Source organism: Dipodomys spectabilis, unplaced genomic scaffold, assembly GCF_019054845.1.
Source record: "Dipodomys spectabilis isolate Male_0828 unplaced genomic scaffold, ASM1905484v1 ptg000157l, whole genome shotgun sequence".
Lineage (NCBI taxonomy): Eukaryota > Metazoa > Chordata > Mammalia > Rodentia > Heteromyidae > Dipodomys > Dipodomys spectabilis.
In genome coordinates this window covers 1,940,875-1,965,074 of record NW_024870834.1, presented here as the reverse complement: position 1 = coordinate 1,965,074, position 24,200 = coordinate 1,940,875, and positions in this window count along the sequence as shown.

Genomic DNA, 24,200 nt, shown 5'->3' with positions numbered 1-24,200 from the left:
GAGAAAACCAGAAGTCAGATGATGGCACGTGCACTCTGTAATCAACACCACACAAGGATGGGGCTGGCCATACCCAGGGAAGTTAGGTTGGTCCGTGGTGCTGAATCTACTTCTTTGGGCATTATACACACAAGCAACAAACTCAATAAATATGTTTATGAGGTCCTCTTCCTCATTTTAAACTTGAGACTAAATATGTCTTCTTCTGATAAGACAAGCTCTCATTTTCCATTTTCTAGGTCCTCATACTCCAGGCTACACCTAAGATAGGAATGTGTTCAGACTCAATCTATAAAGCACCATACCATCCCCTTGCATACAGAGGTAGCCCTTCTCCAATGGGATCTGAGTAGCTGGATTGGACTCTGGTCTTAAGAGTAGGGCCAGAATATGAATTCCTTTTCTATCCCTGGCCTTGCCCCCATAGTTGCTTGGTGATGGGGGAAGAATGTGGGGCTCCTGGGTGCAGGGAAAGGAATACAGAGTGGCCATTTGTTCATGAGGTTTATGAATATTGAACCTCAGGTCAATTCAGACCTAGCCATATGACACAGGAGAAATGGTGAGGGAAATGGTGCTGTTATCAGCACCAATCTAAATCTCTTTTTCCTCATCTACCAGTTCAACTATTTTTTTTTAATCCAAGAAGGAGCACGAGCTTTGGTAACGTGTTCTCTGATGCTTTGGGAGAGGCAGGCAGGAGAAGAGAGAGCGCAGCACAGAAAAGTCTGATTAAGTGACCCAAACTTAGATCTCAAGATGGATGAGGAGCCTCTTCACCAAGAGTGGGTCTGTCCTTTCCTAAAACACTCCCCAGACCCTGCCTGTTCCCGATTGCTCCGGCTGGCCGTGAGAACACTCTGCTTTCACCTAAAAAGACAGAATTAGGTGGCTGCTGCTGGGACCAAGAACCTTCTTTCCAATAAGGCCCAGTGCAGGCTGCAGGCTGCAACATCGTCAGCATGTGGTGACTACAGTCTACTTCCTCACAGGTCAGAGGTGGCAGGTGCAACCTTCCTACCTATACCCTGTGAGACCAGAAAGTGCATCTGTCCTCCACATGGTCCCCGAAACATCAGTACAGCATCAACATGGAGTGCACCACTACGTTTGAAAGAAGAAGCAGATGTCTGCTTTCCATTTACTGAATAAATAATCGCGGGTGGGACAGAGTCCCACCACAACAGTGCATGGGCCGTGGTTGGGTTGGAACCCTCAACTCAAAATCAGTGTCCTACCAACTGGCAGTGGTTCCCTTGAATGACGTTACTCAGTTTTCCTCTCGTTTGACTGTGAAGATGATCTTACCCATTTCTAATGTTTTGATGAAAACTTACATAAAGCCATCTAACTCAGCTCTTAACACGGTGTCTAGCAGGCAAAGAAATGACACTAAATAGTAGCTACGATCAAGAATGACAGTCATTCCTGATATGCAAATACATATTCTTAACTTTTACTAAGATAATACTAGCTATTTTCAACAGATTCAATCCCAGATTCTCTGTGGTTTAACACAGATGATTTCTTACTCTTTTACCTCCACCACCCCTACCCCCCGAACCATTTGGTCAGAAATGGAGTCCAGGTGAGAGGAAAACTTGGACCTTGTTATCACTCAGAGATCAAGACTTAGTGCCCAGCTCCCACAGCTGCTCTGGGACAGGAGTCTTAGGTAGGAATGTCGGAAGAGCTGCGCCTGGAAATGAAATTTTACTTCAGCCCTCATTGCCCGAACAATGAAGGGGCTGGAGCAAGATCATCCACTAATTGCTTGGAAAGAAGAGATAAGATGTTTTGTCCACAGCCAGGAAATCTTGATCATGCAGAATTAGCTGAGTATCTTGACAAAACCAAGGTTAGGGGACCAAAATTCAGCTCCTATGTTGTGAGCTGTTATTGCCTTTCAGCAATGATGGGTCCTTTCTGTGGGGACTGGGCAGCAGGCAGGACAGCTCCTACAGAGGTGACCTGGAAGGTCCGCAGGGTTTCTACTGCTGTGATTTGTGCTGTACTGTGGTTCTTCAGGCCAGGAGTTGTCAGTGGCACTGTCAAACATTGGGAGGCTGCAAGAAAAATGTTTGCTGAAAGCAATCGCTGGTATGTAGAACTTAAGCAAATCACTTCCTCTCCAAGTCATATCCTCCTCCTCCGTAAAACAAAATGGCCGTGAGAGGGGGAAGGCTTGTAACACGGCTGGATGTTACCAGTAGATAATAAGCACTCAAAAAATGGAGTCATTATTCCATTTTATTTATGCCCTGGGAGATAGAAAGAAAAACGTGCTGTCTTGCTTTCCCCTGGTTGAGGTCTGAGCCCTGAGGGAACTCTAGTTTGTTGGATTGGATCTTGTCTTTCACTGCCCACAGCTACACACAGAGGCAAGCCCATTCCCGTCCCTACTCTGCGCCCCCATCCATAAGAACGGAAACAATGCCTTTGGGAATTGCATAGACCTCACCAACTGTCAATCAAAATGCATACACGGGCACTCACCCCAGCTGGGCTTCACACGTGTGTGCTGGTGGCCATCTCGTATGCCACCAACTCTTGGCTGTTTCATCCCGCGTGCCCATTTTGAAGCACACATGAAAACTCTACCCCTGGTCTTCAGAACAAATCCTTTTGCACTGCATTGATGAGGGCTGATTTCTGCTCTCATCAATTTTGCTAGTTTTGCTGATGTTTTCATATCCAACATTACATTTCAAAGAAAAGATCCTACTAAACACTCTAGTAGACAAAAATCTCCTGTTCTCTGCTATCACACAGAAAGTTTTCTCTTTCTTATCCTTTCCTCCCACACAGCATTACACATATTTTACTGTCTTCAGTGAAGTCAGCCCATTTGCTGCCTCTGACTTGATACTTCATAATCAGACCTTCCTGCGAGTCCTTGGGATGCAAGCAGCCTGCTGGTGCTCACACTGAGTTATTAATACCAGTTATATGTGTGCTGAAAAGCCACGAGAGAAAAGATTTGGTATTTGGGCCCAGTTAAAAATGTAGCCCTAAACTAGCTGCTTTCTTCTATTTCTTAGTGGAATGATATGATTCTTGCTTTGGAAATCAGAAGTGAAGAAACTATTTATTCTGCCTGCTTCAATACCATCCAGCTGTATTAGTAAAATATGGTGTGTCCTGTTGGAGTTCATCCCAGAGAGAGTCCAAACACTTTTAGTGCTTTTAACTTTAGGTTACTGCTGAATTAGTTCACTGGCAGATTTTCTTTTCTTTTTGAAAATCAGTCAATCAAAAGAGAACATGTCTCTTTGTGAGCATACTTGAAAGTATTTTAAATGCACACCTTCAGGTTTTGAAAGCCCACAGTGTACATTTTTAGCTCAAAAAATCCAGTTTGGATAGTTTTAATTTGTTCCACAAAAAGTTTGCCAAGATGGGAAAAACTTCATGTTTTTTTGTTTTTGTTCTGTGACAGGGAAGGCAAGTTAATAACTTGATTGAAATGGATAGAAATATGCAATGAAATGGAAGGACAGAGACATTTGCATCTTCATTTTACTTAAAGCAGTGAGTCCTGAGATATATTAGATGACAGAGAAGCCAAAATTAATTCTTGCAGATGCTACATACAGTTATTGATGTGTTTAAAATCTAAAGTTGAAAATGTCTCAACAACATAGTTGAGTTTATCCAAATGCAGTGGGAAGAACACTCAAAATGTAAAATCCAAGATCCCCACATTTCCATCTCATCTTGGTTTGCAGATACATAACTACAGACTCTAAGTCTTAACATAGTTATCGAATTGAATGTGGTAGCCAGATGTGGTATGTTATACCTTTCACAGGACGGATTTTGAATTTAAGAACAGTCAGGGAAAACTTAGCAAGAGCAATATAGTGTGTGTGTGTGTGTGTGTGTGTGTGTGTGTGTGTGTGTGTGTGTGTGTGTGTGTGTGTGTGTACATATGGTGGTTATGGGATTTGAACTCAGGTTGTCCCTGAGATCTTTTGCTCAAGGCTAGCATTATTCGAGCCACAGCACTACTTCTGGTTTTTGAATAGTTAATTGGAATAAGAGTCTCACAGGGACTTTTATACCTGGGCTGGCTTTGAACTGTGATTCTCACATGTAAGCCTCAGATGTAATCCTAAGTAGCTGGGATTACAGGCATGAGCCACCAGCACCTGTTGAAGTATTAAAAAAATTAGAAGGACTGGAGATTAGTCAAGTGGCATAGCACTTGTCTAACAAGTATGAAGTCCTGTGTTCAGTCCTCAGTACCACAAATCATGATTGAACTTAGTAGTAGAAAGGGCAAGACAAGAGAGGTAGCAAATAAAAATTTCCTGGAAGCAATAAAAAAATGATTGCACAACTAAGGCTAATGACCCTAAAGTGTGGTTCACTACCCCTGGGATTCCTCAAAGGACTTGCTTGTCCTTGCTAGTAGTGATGGCCAGAAGTCTTAAGTTTGTCTCAGATCTGCAATAAGGATGCACGGCTGTGGTCAGTAGTGATTGGAGTCCTAGCACCAGTCCAGGTGGTGCATCAACCCCATGGCAGCCACTACCCTCACAGCCAGGTTTATTTAAGAATGTCTTCAGTGAGACTCAGAACCCCTGATGTGATTATATCTTGACCTGAGTGTTGAGGTTTGACTAGGTTTTTACCAAGGTCCTACAAATTGTTACACCAGCTTAAGACAGCACACATCAACTGGTCTTGTAGTTCTGTGCAACAGAAATCGTGTAGGGTTTCACGTTATGATTCACATTCATGTGTCAGCAGAGGCGTCTCCTTACCTGGGAGTAGTAGGTGAGGAGCCATCTCCTCATCTTTTCTACCTTTGAAAGCTGTTCTCATCCCTTGATTTATAGGCTCCTTTGTCCATCTTTCCATCTTCAAAGGAAGTACCATTGCATGTTGCTGTTTTCATTCATATTCTTCCCAATCTACCTTTTTTTCTCCCTTTCTCCCATCTTCTCTCTCTCTCCCTCCCTCCTTCTCTCTCTTTCCTCCTAATACAGCCAAGAAAAATTCTTTACTTATGAGGACCAATGTGAGTACACTGAGCCCACTGCAATAATCCCAGATATTCGCCCATTTCAGGGTCCTTAATTTAGTCATCTTCAAAGTCTCTTCTGCCATGTGAAGTGGCATACACAAACTCTGAGGACATCTCTGACTACCATTAAGCCTACTGAGCCCAAAGTCTGACTGAAAACATGGGCAGTGTCATAAAGCTCTTGAGTTGAATTCTGATGTGCAATGAAGTTGCAAGTCTCCAATTGCTTGAGTTACAAACTAAACTAGCACCTTCCCCCTGGAAACATCATTTTGATGCAAACTAACAGCATACCAAAAAACTATAATTATTCAGGACAAGGTTTGGCACATCATCATTACTCTCACCTCTGTACTGATAGAATTTTACTTAATATTTTTACTTCAACAACAACAACTGGTTGGATTTGTCATCAGTAACAAAGCCATTCATGTTAAAATTAGGCCTGTGGAATCCTCACATCTGCTATCATAAACCTGACAGCTTCTGAATTCTTCTGATGAAATATAGGCTGGCATTAATGAGGTTGATTTTTTTTGTACTGTCTAGAAAAGTGGGTAAGCATTAGGAAGATCTGAGTAACTACATGAATCAATGTTTTCTAGATGAAAATTTACGTTACAATATCTACCATGAGTCTATCGTTAATTAAAGTTCAAAACAGATCAACCTAATAACAGGGCATGAAAAGCTCATGGATATGGTTTTACTGATTTCACATTATAATTGAACTTTTAAGAAACAATCACGTCCTGAGTTTGGTTGCTGATAAAACGTTTTGACATTCCTATTCCTGAATGCACACCATGTGCAATTGTATTTTCCTCCTCTATTTCAACCAAGGCGCCTATCACCACAAAGAGTGCAGAAGAAGAAAGGGTAACTTAGCCAACCACTGTTAAGTTAGACATTGAGGAGGTTGGTAGAACTTAGATCAACTTTGTCAGTGATACTTTTGGGCAGAGCTATTTTCCTCATAATCCAAAAAATAGATTGTTTTTTTATAACTGAATAAATGGAGGACTCTCGGCATTTTTACAAACTGTAATATGCTAAATACTGCTAACACAAGTCTTATAAGCAAAACTTTCTGAGTCTCCAATCACTTTGAAGAATGTAAAACTATCCTTGAAAGCTTGGAAACTCTTGCATAAAATAATGTCAGGAACTGGGCACTGGTGTTTCACGCCTGTAATCCTAGCTATTCAGGAGGATCTGAGGATCATGATTCCAAGCAAGCCCTGGCAGAAAAGCTTGTGATACTTATCTCCATCAGAAAATTGGAAGTGATACTATAGCTCAAGTGGTGGGGCATGAGCCTTGAGCTGAAGAACTCAGGGACAGCACCTAGGACAAGTTCAAGCTCCATGACCAACCTAAAACACACACACACACACACACACACACACACACACACACACAAATACACAATTAGTGTCAGGAATTAGCTGAACCAGATAGGTGATGAATGATGAGACTGGAGAGAATTAGAGCTCGCATCTTGGCTCTGGACACATTATTTTTGGAAAGAATATGGGCAACTTTTATTGTGGTCAGAAACACTATGATATCTACTCCACAGGAAGTTTCAGCCCTGTTAGATTAATATATCCTTTTACCAAGATATTTTAGCTTTGTTTGTGCTTTGTTCCCTGGAAAACACCTTGTGAAGGAAGTGCTGGGTTCTTGTTGGAAGCCTGGCTCAGCCCATGAGTCCCCATGAGTCTAAAGACTGTGCCCCATCCATCAGAGACTCCGGTTGTTACAGAGTGGTTGGGCTATAATAGGTGCTCAGTACATTCTGTCAAATTTAGTTATATGTACATTCAAAAAGTATCCCTTCAATAAATCCTACACAAATGATATCCACACACAAATATGTACATGTATATACAAATCACTTTTATATCAGAAATATGCATATGTATGCACAAATCACCACTACGTATGTAAAACGGCCAACCTGCATATATGCATTATTGTTCAACTCAGCCTTGATGTCACACCCTGGAGACAAGTCACTAAAGGACACGTCCTTCCTGCCCCAGAAAAACTCACCATATAACAGAAGACATAGCACATTGCCCAATGTGCCTGTGTGCTTTGGAAAATCCAGATGACTCCAGGAGCACAGGGTAGAAAGTCATGACTGAAGCTAGGGCAGCAAGAAGGCAGTGGAGGTTCTAACAGCGAAAAAGCCTGAGGGAGCGGCTCAGAGGAGAAGAAGCAAACACGAAGGAGATAATGGATCGTGACTTCTAAGAGCAGAGAAATCATGTACATGTATAAAGAAATATAGGTACACACTCACACACACAAACACACACACACATACACACAACCCCCAACCCCTTGTTTTAGGAGCACCCTTAATTTACACTAGATGTTTAGACATACCATTTTTCTCTTGAAGCCTCAGTTTCCCCATCTGTAAAGTTAAAGATTGTGCAGGTTCAAAGGTTCTAAATCCTGGCTGAGAATTGGACTATTTATGGGATTCTCCTACCGACATCCTGTGCCCCGAATCCTAATTCAGTTGGTTGTTGATGCACTCACACATGGAAATATGTAAATCTCTCTGCAAGAAACTCCATCACAGCTCCACTGACAACCACTGAGCTGGTTGAAGAGGCTTGTCTGACTTTCATTTATTTCACTATTCTATCTTCTGTTTTTTTCTTCTACCCATTTTAGTCACATGAGCTCAGGGCATAGCGAACATTCTACTGGATGTTGCTTGAAATAAGTAATGCCACAATTCAGTCCTGGGGTTCATGGAGCTCACAATTTAGCTGACTGGATCTCTCTCTTACCATTCCCCAGCCTTCCCCTGCCTCTCCCTCCCTACCCTTTCTAGTACCACTTCAGAGTCATCTCACTCTAAATCCCTAAAAGCAGTTACACCATGCTGTGCTTATAATACATGTGGCTCATGGTAGGACTGGGGCCAGGTTATTCCCTCATTAACTTGACTCAGCAGTGCCTACTAGCGCTCCATCAATAGCGCTATTAATATTTTCATGGCGGCCCATGCATCCTGTACTGTCACGCATGGAGCTCTTACAGGTGCATGACTTTGCTTGCTCCTGAGATCCCCAAGCCTATTTGACAGATGAGAAAATTAAATCTTCTTCCTTCCTCCTCCATGGAGGAGGAAGACTTTCCCTTTACAGATAAAGCCCCAGCTCCAGGAACACCAAGAATATCAAGGGTAGAAGGATGGAAACCCTGATCAATGTGCCTTAGTGGGCTCCTGGCTTGAAGAATGGTCTTCCGTTGGCAGTAAACTGGTCCAGGACTCATGCTGAGGAGAGACCCTGCCAATTCATGCCCTGTCATTTGCTGTGGCTGGTTGCTGCTGGACAGAAAGTCAAGCTGGCTGTGTTGGGAAATTGGGTACTTTCTCATGTAATCCTAGTAAACTCCAAGCACGTTCAAAAGGTGGGTAGTTTGTGCTTGACCCCAGATTCCAGAGAGTAAAACCTTTTTTTAATCTATTATTTTCTCATTATATGCCTTTCACAATCCTTTTGCTTTTAAGATGAAATCTTCCTATGCAACCTATGCTGGCTCCCAGCCTCAGCCCTGTGAGCTCTGGGACGACAGGTGTGTACCACTGTGTGCAGCTCATAATCCTTTTTTTGGAGAGCCTGCTGTGACCTTAGAACTTCTGAGGTCATCTCAACGAAATGGGTTTTAAGTTTCTGTTCTATCCAATTGATCACCCTAGACTTCTCTCTACAACAGCATCTCATTTAAGCTTGAGAACAAATAGATGATTCTATTATTATTTCTCTTCTTTTGCTGAGGTCCAGGGAAATGGAATGGAATCTCTAATCTCCGCATGAGAATGCACCAGATTTTTCTCTGGGATCCACGTCAGTCACAAGCAAGTAGCCGCAGGCTTTTTCCATCATGGTTACTTCACCAATTTACCATCATTCTAAACAAGTTTGAAATGTCTTTGGAATTCTTCTGGCATCAATTCCTAAGCCAAAGGTGATCCTTTGGAGCATGGGGATTTTTTAAATTAATAGCTGGATAATTAAGCCCCCACATTTTAAGTGTTGACCATATTGAAATAAATGTCTGCCTTCAGTTGGTGGTTACTTTGTCAGGCATAAATCCCCCTCAACCAGCCTTGTTCTTCCTACATAATGCTCCATCATGATGGAAATGTTCAATTTCTGCAGTGTCCAATGTCCAGTGAGCCATAGGAGACAATTAAAGTGCTTGCAATTTGGCTACTGAGGATGCAGGGTGGCCTTTAAACTTTGATTTAATATTAATAAATTTAAATTTGAAGTAGCCACCACCGAGTGGTGATCGCTACTGTGCTACATAATGATATGAGCTGACTGGTAATAGCATCCCCCCCCCAAATCACCCACTGTTATGTCTTCTTCATTTTTATCCTGTCAATTTATTCATTTATTGTTTATTTTGAAATGTTTTGTTTCATCAGGGTAAACCAAGATCTATACTCTTCGCAAAGGTTTATTAACATTAGGCACAACACAGGGCAGTAGATCTGAAGAACTTCTCCATCTTGCTTCATCCATACCCCATGACTGCTGATTAGCAGCTCCTCTCCTCCTTTCTGCACCCTATCTCAGATTCCTCCCCCTTCTGCCAGGTTATTAGAACATTTTTTGGATTCCGCTTGTACAGGGAATCGTGTGGTGCTTTGCTTTCTCTGACTGACATTTCACTTAGCATAGTGACCTTACAACTCATTTGTGATCTCTCACACAACAAAATTCCCTTCTTTTCTAAGGCTAAATGATATTCCACAGTGTGTATAGACCATACTTACTTTATCCGTGCATACATCCATGTGCAACTAGGTGGTTTCTGCATCTTGGCTATTACAAATAATGCTGTCTTTTTTTTTCTTATAAGTCTTCATTTATTTTGGAGCATAAAAATGGGAAAAAGCCAAGTAAATATGTTGCATGTATCTAAATTAAGTGGACGTATTATATTGGTCTATTTTTAATTGGAAGTTATAGATTATGTCTTTTTTATACTCTAACTTGGGACAACGAACTAATGTCAGTTATTTTATTCTCTTCCCCTTCTTTTGCCCTTCTACGTACATAATTTTTATTTTTTATTTTTTTTATTGTGAAAATACTGTACAGAGGGGTTACAATTACATGGGCAAGATAATGAGTACATTTCTTATCAAGCGTTGTAGCCTCCTCCTTTGTTTCCCCTTCCCATCCCTTCCCATCCTCCCCCTGCCTCCGCACCCAATCCCCCCCGCACCAAAGTGTAAAGTTCATTTTCAACATAACGACTTGTACATCTCATTGTTGCAATGGGTCCACCTGTATCCCTATTTAAATGATTTGTTTTTCCCCTTCCCCTACACAAATTATACCATCTTAAACATGAGAGGACTAAGATCATTTCAAGACCCTGATATAAGTACCTGTGTGTTCTATGAGACTACCCAGTTAGCTACAGGACACATCATCCAATAGATTTCATTCATAGATTTTACACAGGGAAAGTCTTGCAGAGGGTTAAAGTATACCTCTAAGGGAAATGGAGACCTCCAATACTGCATTAGAATGATTGGAGAGAATTCTAGCATTTCAACTAGACAAGTGAGCCACAGTTTGGAAAATACCATATTCAGAAACACATTCTATTCTGGCGAGTCAGTGGCTCAGTTCTGTGACCTTGTCTGAACCCAGCGTTCTGACTCTTCCATTGTGTTAACACGTTTCCAGCTGTTACTCTGGAAACTCGATGGATAGACCCATTTTTCAGTTTAAGAGAGTGACCCTCAATTCAACACTAGACAAGCTGATACATAGTCCTGGAACCAGAAGACACGACATTCTCCCAAAGACAGAAAGGTTTCTGTGCTCTGTGAGGGAGGGTCAAGGCTGGGACAGCGATCACCTTTCCTCGTCACCTGCCCCTCGCCCTTCCATGTTAACATACTGTGAATGGAGCAGACGTGACAAAACCAATCCATCACCCCAAGCCAACACAAAGAGGAATAGAGAGGTTAACAAAAATTGATGACATCCCCACTGGAATTTTACACTGATTCGGCCAGCCCTGCGATTGAAACAGACAAAGATTTATAGTCCGAGTGAGGACGTTGGCTCCTCTTGATTGCCTTGATTTTTTTTATGCGCTCCTGCATATTTATTCCCAAGCTCATCGCCGGCTTGTAGCATTAGAATGCTGATTTGATTGTACATTGCGAGAAGAACGGGCATTATACAACCATTTGCATGATGTGAGAGAAATCACCAGAACAGTTTCTGCTATCAGCGGCCCAAATGATCACTAATGTTCACCTGCAGATGTGGGGATCTTGTGATTTTTTTTTCTGAAATTCAGATTTCCTTTTGCTTTTTTTTACTGTACAAATAAAAAAGAGGGAATTATTCCATATCCCATGGTTGAGAAATTGTATTTTGTCATGCCTCTGAGGGCTACAGTAGCATTGGGCCTTTATGAATTCGTTTGATATCAGGGCTCTGCGTTTCGAGTTCCAACACAAAATTTTTCCCCCAATGACATTACTGCTGAAAGCTTTTATCAGTTCATTGTGACAGAAAATTGATTATTATCCTTGACATTTGATGGATAGCTTTCATAAAAGTGGCGTTTTTATTGTATGTTGGCCTATAAAGACCCCCCCCTCAAAAAAAAACAACAGTGAAACTTTCTTAAGACCCTCAAAGTATTTCTCAGCTTTCCTCTAGGCATCTACAGTAGGTAACTGAATAAGGGCCTCTGAAAGAAAGTTAAAGGGAAAGTACAGATGTGAACTGTTTCCTCCTTCCATAAGAAGACAGAGTCCAGCCAGGAGACAGCCTAGGGAACTCTCAGAAAAGACTTTGAGCTTCACGCATTCAGTGAGCACTTGTACTGATGTCCATGAATTAAAGGGCATCAGAGTGCCTTTTACACTCTAGCCTGCATTCAAAGGATGCCTAAGTACCAGGTTCTAGGTTCTCTTGTGCAGTATCTTGCAGGAAGGGGCTGTCTATGAACTAGTAACCACCATATCCCATGGTCTCTGTGCAGTGGGTCTTCCCTCAGTTTCTTGTGCTGCAAACAGATGGCAAATGAACTTTACAAGTTTGGCCGGAGGAGGGGGACAGGGTGGGAGATGGGAAGGGATGGGAAGGGGAAACAAAGGAGGAAGGAACAATGCTTGATAGGAAATGTGCTCATTACCTTGCCCATGTAATTGTAACCCCTCCGTAGGGTATTTTCACAATATAAAAATTAATGTTTGAAGGATCATTAACTGGATATGAGTTCCAGCATCCTGTGGGTGGTGTTGTAGACCTTGAAGAGTATAACCCTCTCTTGAGCATGCCCTCCTCTACAGATTCTTCTTCTAGAAACAACAGCAGCCACCACCATCAGGAATCTATTACTCTGCTTAGTAATCCCCTCAAACAGCGGCACACACATACACACACAGAAAGTGACCCACGGAAAGCACCATCGGACTGCAATGGATCTTTGAGACTTCTCACTTCCATTGCCTCCTCCTCAGGTCCTCCTGCAGAAACAGAAAGGACCCTTTTGTGCCGGGTTCAGTCTTACACAAAGCCAGGACAGTTCTGAATGGAGAATCTCTGAGAGCCCCTTGCCATGGAGGAGCCTATAGTCCAATTGGCATCAGGGGAGCATGGTTTCTAGTTCAGAAAACACCTCTGCTGCCCCAAAGAGTGGGCAGTCACTCCACTGTGCCACACACAAACAATTCAGGCTCCTATTTTCAGGAATCCTTGTCTCAATTCCTAGTATTAGAGAATGATACCTGGGCTGGGGGGGGGGGGAGGGGCCGAGGGAGAGGTGGGTATTGGTTCCTCCCCCTTTTAGGAGAGACTTTAGGTGTTGCCAGGCATTTGTTTCCATCTGTGGCACACACTGGTATTTTTACCTAAAGCTGGAAATTATTATTACATACATGGCCAGCTTTTTCTTTTTTAGGGGAGGGAGAGATGGGCCCACTCACAAAATCCTCACTTACTTCGGGAAAAAGCCATTCTGGTCACAGGGGATCCAGACAGCCACCAGTCTTCCCTCCTTCCCCATGACCTTACTTTAGGGCTGTCAGAGGAGGCACTTGTTCCCATGGTCCCTCCGGGGTGTTCTAATGAGGGCTGCTGGTGGATTAGAATTAATAGAAACAGTAGGTGTCTAAGGAAGGAGAAGACTTAAAATAGTTCATTAAGTGTAGGAGGGAGAAAACTTTATTTGATGCATCAAATGGTCTTCATTAAAAGTGAACTTGTCTTGGGAACTAGAGCAGCCACTTAAAAATACATTTTTTTCCTTATTAAAGGAGAGAAATTAATACGGGATCATTATAGAAATTTTGAAACAGAAGGAAATGTGCTCCACGAAAAGTTACTTGTACCTCAGAAGAGTAAGATCATCGCAATAGCTGTTTTCTCTCAGGACTGCTTATAAACTGAGCTCCTAGGTATGTATCTGGGAATTGTGGTATTAGGCCCACTTGGTGTATGTTAGTTTTTACATTGTGCTAGTTTTTTTAATTTGAATCTTTTTAAATTCAAGACTCTTTAAAAATTATATTATATTATCTATGTGCGGTCAAACAAAAGAGTTACCATGCCAGGCCTTTCATCCTTCTCCCCCAGCTCTCCCAAACCAACCCTTCCCCTCAATTTTCTTAATTCCATAGGATGTGCACTGAATATTATAATACCAGTGTCCCTTCCTTCCTCTCTTCCTTTGTCTCCTCCCCTCCCCTAGACCCCACGGCATACCTTTCTAGTATCAGTTTCCACTGATATTCATTTTATTAGACTGTAAGTTAGTTTTAAACATAATATTGTATTCTGTGTTTAGATATTAAATATTCTTTTTACAACTTGGCCTTTGTGTGTGGAAGGGGGTGGTGCTGGAGCTTGAGCTCATGGCCTAGAAGCAGTCCTGTAGCTTTTTTGCTCAAAGCTAGCACTCTACCTCTTGAGCCACCTCTCCACGTCTGGCTTTTTGTCAGTTTACTGGAGATTGAAGTTTTCTGCCTGGGCTGCCTTTGAACTATGATCCTTGGATCTCCCTCCATCTTGTGAACAATTAGGGCAACAGATGTGAGCCATGGGTGCATGGCTTGAAAACTTGACTTTTAATGGCTATGTGATATCTAATTCTACCTCATACGGTATGTTTTTATTTTCATTTTCACCACTATTAATAAATAACCAAGGGATAGCTAGTTTTCCTAGTTTGAATCAATATTACAGTGGATTTTGGAAGCCACCTGAGTAACCTTAAAGAAGTTCAAAATGCCCAGGGCAGGCCTCCCCTGTAAAGCAATGTTGCAGGTACAAATTCCTCTGGTCCATCTTGTATAGATCTGACTATAGCCTGATCTCTTTCCCCCCGAGTATATCCCTCGAAAAGGAAGGGATTGCTCTGGGGTAGGTTTTCAGTTCCTAGGGAAAACTTCCTCTGTTATTTAATACAAAGCAAAATATTTTTTACATATTTGTCTATATTCTAACTTGACTATTCCAAAGGGGTCCTTTTGCTTTTTACCAAACATTGGAACATGTGGACCATCATCTTTGAAAGTAATCACACATCTCCAAAGCGAAAGGGACTTTTTAAGTACCATTACTGCAATTTGAAAAGCACATTGAGGGCATAAGTAGCAATCAGAAATTCTCCAGCTTTAAAGGGATCGCTTTCATTATCTGAGAGTGTTGTTTTCCCAAACTAAGGGGAGTGGAGAAGAATTCTGTAGAATTTTGAAAGAAAGATTTTGAAAGAAAGTCTTCTTTTTCCTTATTGCTGAAATAAGGACTATTGACATGATAGTTTTTTAAAAAGTTCCTGATTTTACAAAATTCAAAACAAATAAAAAAAACTAAAGAAAGAAATGCTTGTGCAAATTGACAAAGTGGTAAATTTTAAGTAGTCTGGGTTTAATTTATTTTTAAGATTTATTTCATTCACAGTTTTCATGTAAGTGCAATATTTATCGGGTATTTTAAATGTGTGTGTATACATAGGTTAATGAAATAAATATAAATTGACATTTAATTATTTCATCTTCATTCTTAACTAGATTTTCATGTTGATTAAATCCTTCCTCGGGATCTTCTCATTTGAAGAGAGAGGGAAGGATGGGAGAGAGAGTTACTCTTGTATCAGATATGGAAAGAGGGAGGAGTAAGGGAGAGGGAAGAAAAATGGGAGGAGAGTTTCTTTCTTCCTTCCTTCCTTCTTTCCTTCCTTTCTTTCTTTTGTTTGGTTGGTCGTGGGGGCTGAACTCCAGGCCTGGGAGCTGTCCCTCAGTTCTTCATCTGAAGGCTAGTGCCCTACCACTTGAGCCACAGCACCACTTGCAGCTTTTTTCTGCTTATGTGGTGCTGAGGAATTGAACCCAGAGCCTCATGCACGCGAGGCAAACGCTCTACCACTGAACCAGCTTCCCAGCCTAAGGGTTTCATTAATTGGCTCATAGACTCTAAAGACTGGCGAGATGACTGTAGGCAGCCAGCCCAGCAGGTAAGGTAGGCTGCAGACGCTCATTAGAGTTCATTCTGACGGTCTGCAAACAGAATGTCCTCTTTCTCAGGATATTTGTCAGTTTTCTTTTGTTTTTGGTTTTTGCTTTTGGTTTTGCAGCTGATTAGATTCAATCCTTATTTTTTCCAAAATCCTAATATTTGGCCAAAACACTGGGCCCCATCCCCCCGTTGAGCTGATACATAAATGTAACTGTTACATGGGCCAACAGGAGGCCAAGGGGTCCTCAGAGTGCTCCTGGACAGCTTCACAGGCATTGAGACAGTTGGCCCGGTGGTCCCCACCACCTCAGGCCCTAGTGGATGAAAGTGCATGCATAGACGGAGGAGGCCACAGGAAGATGCAGGACAGGAAGATTCTAAGAGTCATTTTAGGCCAATTCTCTTTCCCTCCATCTTTACCTAGGGTTCACCAGAGAAACAGAAGCAATAAAGTGTGGGTGATTTCTCTAGAGAGGAAGAGAGAGAGGCGGAGATCTTTATGGAATTGTTTCATGTGATCATAGAAACTGATGAGTGCAAAATTTGCAAGATGGAGACTCAAGCTGGTTGATGGTATGGATGAGATTATACCAGAATCACCTTTCCCTCGGAGGAGGTCAGTTCTTTGTTCTGTAGCCTGTCACTGACTGGAAGAAGCCTTGCCACATTAGGGAGGGAGGACCATACACTTGGCTGAAAGTCCGCTTAATTAAATGTAATGTCATCCAAAACAGCCCTACAGAAACATCCAGGATAATGTTGGACCAAATATCTGGGAACCATAACCCAAGCACATTGATGCACAAAGTAAATCCTCTCAGGATCCCTTAGGGATCTTTAAGAACTTGCGTTGTGGGTCTCAGGAACAGGGAGAATGTGGAAATATAAAGCTGAGCCTTAACACTTGATTTTCACAAAAGGTTCACAGTGGAAATGTTTAGGGTTATCAAAGCAGCAGGCTTTCAATTCCCAGGAAATCTCATTACCATATGCTTAGGACCAAACCACTGACATTTCCACAGAGAGGGCTGGACTCAAACTCAACTTACTCCATTAGAAATATTTTAAAGGACAAGGGTCTTGAAAGTACGTATTTCTGAAATGGGAGAGGACTTTGTATATGTAAAAGAAAGACCAACTATTACTATATTTAGGAAAATATTTAGAGGCCTGTGCTGAGGTGTGTATACTGTCTGGCTATCACCTATCTACCCATCCAGCTATCTTCTATCATCAATCTACCCATCCATCTATTATCTATCACATATCTATTTATCTATCTTCTATCATCTACCTACCTATCCATCTATCCATCTATCTTCTATTTATCTACCCATCCATTTATCCTCTATCTTAACTTCCATCTACTACTATCTACCCATCCATCTATCTTCTATCATCTATCTACTCATCCATCTATCTAGTGTCTATCCATCTATGTTCTATCTACCCATCCATTTATCCTCTATCTATCTATATTAACCTCCATCTATCTACCCATCCATCTATCTACTATCTATCCATCCATAATCTATCTTCTATCTGTCGTCTATCAACCCATCCATCTATCCTCTATTTTTCTTTCTTACCATACATTTACTACCTAGCCATCCATGTACTATCTAGCCATCCATCTATCTTCTATTTACTTATCTATTTCTATCTATCTACCTACCCATCTATCTACTCTCCATCCATCCATCTATCATCTATCTATCTGTCTGTCTGTCTGTCTATCTGTCTGCCTATCTATCTATATGATGTTGAGGATGAAGCCCAGGGTCTCTCATATACTAGGCAAATGAATATCTCTGTGCCATTTGGTAGAAACTCATGGAGCATGTAGCTGCAGACAACCTTCTCAGTAACTGGATGCTGTGTTCTGGAAGTTAAGGTTCCCCAAACTCATATGTTTGAATACTAACCCCAATGCAATAGTGTTAATGGGAAACCCCCATGGGAGGTGATTGGGTCATCAGAGTGGAGCCCTCCTCCAGACAACTGCCTTTCTATGAGAGAGGCTTGAGGGCATCTGTCTCCCCTTCCCCATGTGAGCACATAGCCAGAAGGGACCATGTTTGCAGCAGGCAGCCCTCATCCGAAGGTCAAACCCACTATTACTTTGACTTAGACTTACATGTCTCCAGAACTGTGAGAAATGTATTTCTGTCTTTTACAAGTTACCTGACTATGACACCCAGTGAGGAAGAAAACAAGAGAAGGTACTAGTGTCAGGAAGTGAGTGAGAGAGAGAAAGTGCGTAAGACCATGATAAGACTACCACCGAAAAGAGCTTCCTCCTCCATTTTGTAGGAGAAGAAGGCAATGGTTGTCATTTCAATAGAAATATCAAAGTGTGAAAAGACTTTTGACACATCAAAGTTTTCCAACACAGCAACATAGAACAAAGTACCATTTGGAGCTCAGTTTTGGAGGTAATGCACTTTGTTTTAGTTTAGTTTGTTGTTTTTCTCAAGAAGGGAATCCTATGTTAATTTATAAAGGTCTCTTTATGGTACTTCCACACATGCACATGATGTACTTCGACCACAGTCACCCCCTCTGCTCTGCTCCCGTCTTTTACAAACCTATGGGCTTCATAATGTTAGTTTCATAAATGCACGCATGTAAGGTATTTGGAAGCTCTCTCAACATTATCTTAAAGCTACAGATTATTTACTCAGGGATTCACTCAGCCATTTTTCTTCCAGAAAGTGTTCACTGTTTGCCTACACCAAGCGCTGAGCAGCGGAGGACCGCACATGTGTTTGGGTGGTGGACTCTGCTCTCTGAGACCCCACACCTTCAGGGAGCCCCAGTCCACCTGTCTCTACCTCCTGAGCAGCTGGGATTATAGGTGCTCACCACCATGACTCTCAAAACTTCATTCATAGAACTCGGGAAACCATAGAAGGATGCTCTTCTTTCTTATGTCCTTCTCTCTTCTTCCTTCTGTTCTTTCTAATAGGACCATGAGGAAGCTACCAGACAGGCTCCTAGGGAGATGTGACCACTGGGGTATGTGTGTGTGTGTGTGTGTGTGTGTGTGTGTGTGTGTGTGTGTGTATGTGTGTCTAAAGGATAAGATCAAAATATTAAAATGTGAAATCATAACTGATTTAACAATCCTCTGTCTCTTTTCCCCAGTCCCGTGGCACAAAGATGATGCTGAGCTGGGCTCACCCACTGGCTGGGTGATCCCTGCTAGACACAAGGAGAATTTGTGTCCAAGGTGAAAGCAACATTGGCAGCACAAAGTCACATGACATGGCGGGGATACAACTGCTGGGGATCCGAAGATGACTTGGGAGCTCATTTCTGCTTCTCCTGGCATGTGAGTATGGTAACCGGGTATGCACCTGGCTTGCATCTGCTACAGAAAGTGTCTCCAGGAAGGCTTTCCTGAGCCTGGGAGGGGGGTAGTTGTTCAGTGCTAGTGAGGCCCCTTGTGCCCTGGTCACACCCAGGCACTGAGTTTGAGTGCTGAGTTTGAGTAGTGCAGAGTTTGAGGCTGCCTTGTGGTGGGTAAGGGGGAAATGGTTGGAGCAGCCTTTGCAGACACCAGAAGTAGACCTTGAGATTCTCTCAGCTCTCTAAACTCCACCCCACTTACTCTTTCCAGAAACACAGAGACAGCCTTGTCCCCACTCCCCCCATACCTTCGAGTCCAGTCCTGTTCCACATACATAAACTGCTCTGTCTTGTGGTCGCCAGACCTTGAAATCGGTTACCCAATGTATTATCAAATGCTTGTTCAAATTCATGGGAAGGCCCCAGCTCTCCATGCCTTCTAATCCCCAGTCCTTCGGGAATGAAAGGGAAACAATGGATTCATTTCACACGCAAAAAAAAAAAATCATCACATTTACATATTTTTATCATGAGCTCAAGGAATCATTTTAATTAAACCATTTTTAAAGAGGGTAGAGAGGAAGAAAGGCAAGATGGTAAATATTTAACACCTAATCAAGGGGAGAGAAGCGTGAAGCTGAAACCCTCATTAAGCTGCATGGGTGCATGGTGGCTTTGGAGGCGATCTGGGCTGCAGCCCCACCCCCTTTATCAGGAGATGACACCGTGCCAGCCACCCACCTCAACCGGGAGCGTCGGAGGGGTGCCAATGTCACGGAAGGATGCCCAGGAAAGCCTAGTGATATTCATAATAATAATGACCAGCATTGTTGTGGGATGGGACCTAGCACCAGGCTCTTCACCGGTGGTCACCTGAAGTCCTAGCAAGGCCCCTGCAAAGCATACATGACTAATTTCCTCAGTGTTCTTAAGAGTAAACCAATGCTTAGAAACTTACTGTCCACTAATAGCTTGCCAGGCTGGTCTTCATATCCTAGCAGTTAGGGCACACACACAACTCTAGCTGTTATTTTATTTGGCCTTCTCTGTAGTGCTTGAAACATATATATGTCTGTTCTCCTTTTTCCTAAAGTGCAGACCATAGAAGAATGTCTCCAAATGCTGTCCTGTTTCTGTTCTGGCTGGGTCTGCGGCTGTTACGTTTGCACTGGATTTTGCAAGGTATATTTGAAAATATCTTCCATCACACCTACTGAATATCTATGCTCTGACAATTGAGACGTGAGAGCCAAGATTCCTTCTTTTGAAATGATGGCAAGTCTTGCAGTACCATGTTTCTGTGGCCGAGCCACCTGCCTCCGAAGAGAATGAGGACCTGAGGGACAAGAGGACTTTTGAGATTTCATAGCCTAGAACTTGGGTATCCCCAGGTCGGTGGTCATAGGCAGCAGGTCAGCTTTCAGACATTTCTAGACTGATCAGATGCACGAAATTAAACCATGATGTAGGAGACAGGGGAAATCTTGAAGCACAGCCCTTTCAAGAGCTGAACTTGGTGCTCTGTTGAGATAATTGTATGGCTGTTTCTGCAATCAGTTCAGAGAAAATTGCTATCCCAATTAGCTTTTCCTATGCAATCCTTTTCAGTTGATGGCACTAAACTACTGTGTGTGTGTGTGTGTGTGTGTGTGTGTGTGTGTGTGTGTGTGTGATCAAGTACTAGACAAATAGCTTGAGGAAATACTAACAGAAACAGGTATTTCTTACATGTTTCAAACATATCTAAATTGCAGATACATACCAACACATATATATCCTAACAAATAATGGATTCCCTTTCTCTTTCTTTCTGCCTTTCTGCCTTTCTCTCCTTCTTTCCCTCCCTTGTTTTCCTCCCTCCCTCCCACTGTCCTATTTTTCCTCCTTTCCTTCCTTCTTTCTTCTCTTCTCTTTCCCCTTCTTTCCTTTCCTGCTCTTCCTCCCTCTTTCCTCCTTCATCCTCTTTCTCCCATCCCTCTCCCCCTTGTCTTTTTAATTAATAATGATCAGTATCCAGTCTTCTAAATCTGGGAGGCAAATTTTCTCTTCCAGGCAGAGTTCTACAAAGAAAGACCTCCCCCATGAAGCCTCTCCTTTAAGCGATCCTCCCAATCGTCTTTCTGTAGGAAGTGTCTCTGGTCTTCATACTCTCTACGGCAGGCTTGCCAATTCCTCCTGCCAGGAATAGGCAAAGGGAATGGATAGGAGGAAATGGACTCTTTTGCAAACTCTTCACTAAGTCCTGTATGACCAGGGATACAAGGGGCTTTGGCAGCACTGAACAACTACCCCCCAGGCTTGGGAAAGCCTTCCTGGAGACACCTTCTGTAGCAGATGCCAGCCAGAGCCCATGCATATCACGTTACCATACTCACATGCCAGGAGAAGCAGAAATGAGCTCCCAAGTCATCTTCGGATCCCCAGCTGTTGTGTCCCCGCCATGTCATGTGACTTCGTGCTGCCAATGTCACTTTCACCTTGGTCACAAATTCTCCTTGTGTCTAGCAGGGATCACCCAGCCAGTGAGTGGGCCCAGCTCAGCATCATCTTTGTGCCACGGGACTGGGGAAAAGAGACAGAGGATTGTTAAATCCGTTATGATTTCACATGTTAGTATTTCTTAGTTTAATTATTAATTTATTAACTTTAAATAGTTGTACAAAGGAGTTTCGACAACAAATCATGAGTACAATGTGTCCATGGTCAGCGTCACTCTTCCCATTCCCCTCCCTCCCATCTGTTCCAACCCCACCCATCCTCTCATTACTCAGTTCCATTTTCACATACACACATTGAGTATCGTGTTTATCTTTTATCCCCTTCCCCCAGTCCTCTTATTCCTCTTTCCATTTGTCTACCCCTTCTCTAAACCCCTGCCCTAGTGGTCTTGTTTCAGCTTCCTGGTATTTACTTTGTCAAACTGTCTGTCTAACTGTTTCAAAGAGTTAAACCAGGCCAGGCACCAGTGGCTCACACCTGTAATCCTAGCTACTCCGGAGGCTGAGATCTGAGGATCATAGTTCAAAGCCAGCAAGGGCAGGAAAGTCCATGAGATCCTTATCTCCAATTAGCCTCCAGGTAATCAGAAGTGGTACTGTGGCTCAAGTGGTAGAGTGCTTGCTTTGAGCTGAAGAGCTGAGGGACAGCACTCAGGCCCAGAATTCAAGCCCCATGTCCAACTCAAAAAAGAGTTGCACCAGGGAATCCATCCCCAGAGTATACTACCCTTTATTCATTACATGCATATGGCCCTGTATATATTTTATATGTGTTTACATTTTTAGATCTAACTTCCACATAAGAGAGAAAACATGCACCATTTGTCTCTCTGATCCTGACATTTAATTCAACCTATTTTTCTACAAACAACATTATATTGTTTGTCCTGATAGATAAATAAAATTGCTTTTAGAAGCCTTTGGATGCCATCAACAGTCTGACCCCTCACCACCTCCACCCACTCGCAGGACCACTGCTCTTTCCCTGAGCTGGAAGCTTTTGCATGGCAACCTTTGCCATGTGTTAGGAAGACAAGGCTAGTCCATGTGAGTAGCCACATAGCTAAGTCTGGCAATTTCTTCTTCCTCCACTACCCCTTAGCACATCTGCTTGGATTTCCTTCAGATCACAGCGAACCTTCCATTTTTATTTACAGCTTAAGGAAGGAAGACAGTGAGAAAAATGCCTCTTACTTTTTTGCAGTCTTGGGAAAGAATGGATTGAAATTGTGAAACATTGCTCATCTTGAATGGGAGAACTCCAAAGGAGAGAAAAAAATGGGTTGTGGAGCTCAGTAAGGATGCTGTTTGTCAAGTGAGACACTTCTGTGTTATTCCCAACAATTTAGCCTAAATTGACTTGTTCTTCATGTATGAGGTATGTATTTGTAAATGTACGTTTTATTTTTACCAAGAGATGTTAAGGGAATTTTATTATTGCTGTTGAACTATAAAATTTGAAAATAACTACAAATACTTTCTTCTCATTCTGTCGCCTCATTCTAGCTTTGTAACCTGTAAAACAATACAAGCTGTGGATTTGGCTATTTGGATACTAATCCACTGGACAGTCTTGAGGAATTTCAATAGTTTCACAAGGGTCTCTATAAAACTTCTCCTTGACCAGATGCCTAATTTATGAATGAGTAGCCACATCTACACTAGATGAAATTTGTCTTCATACACCTTCTAATCTATTGGCTGTCACCTAGCAACAGGTCAATCACACCAAGATGTTGCTGAAATAGATTAGTAACCTTGTTGCCATAACAACACCTCTGTTGGTTAATTAGATTCATTTGGTTCAGACTTGGCATTTGGGAACTATTTACATCATAAGAAGTGGTCATTAAGGCTTAACTACTGATTTATACTTAAGATGGTAACATCTTGCAAGGTGAGTCTAGAAATGGGATTGCTTTGAGTCTAGTTATAGTAGGCTACTTTCTGTTCACTTGCTGTCTGCCATTTCCTTTTTTCCAACATCAAGAGAGGGACCATGTTTCCACCTTGTTGGTAGAGGATCCACAGAACAGTATCAGGTTAAAATAATTTAAAGTCATGGGCAAGCGCCTGAGGAGTTCTAGCCAAAACCAATCTTATAAATTGTTGTGTGACTGTTTTCCCTGATAGTTTAGAAATCTGTTTGGAGGAAAATCCTAATTGCATTTTCTTGATAAAATATTAAGGAAATAGCTTAGGATAATACACATTTTCTCTGCCTGTGATTGACGTAAGCTCCACGTATAGTGGATTGCATGAATCTTCTTCTTTCTATGAGCAAGGACCTTCCAAACAATGCCAGGGAAAACAGCAAATGTGATGATTTATTCAGAATAATAAAGAAAAAGAAGTGAAGTCAGGACCAGACACAATGCTGTAAATGTCAAGGTGTTGTAGGAGGCAGTGCGAGGCACCCTAACTATTCAAGAGAGGAATCTCTAGAACTCTAATTCTGCTCACTTTAAAGCTATTGAACTCCCGGTCCGGGAGGAAAACAGTTATGCTTCTATTGATTTATTACGGATTTTTACAATTTCCAGAGCTTTTGTTATGCAAATGTGCGGTCTATTGAATGTCTCTGGTATGACATATGCTTTTAAAATACCTTGTGAAATCTTAACTACATGTGTGGAAGATAGCTGGAGGTATGGTAACCAGTCAGAAAGCCAGTGTGGTGTTGGAAACACATGGTGGGGTTCACCTACAAATCTCACCATAAGATTGCCCTAGGAGTGAAATGCCAGAAAGCCCTGGGTAACTAAGGTCAAGCATCATCCCACC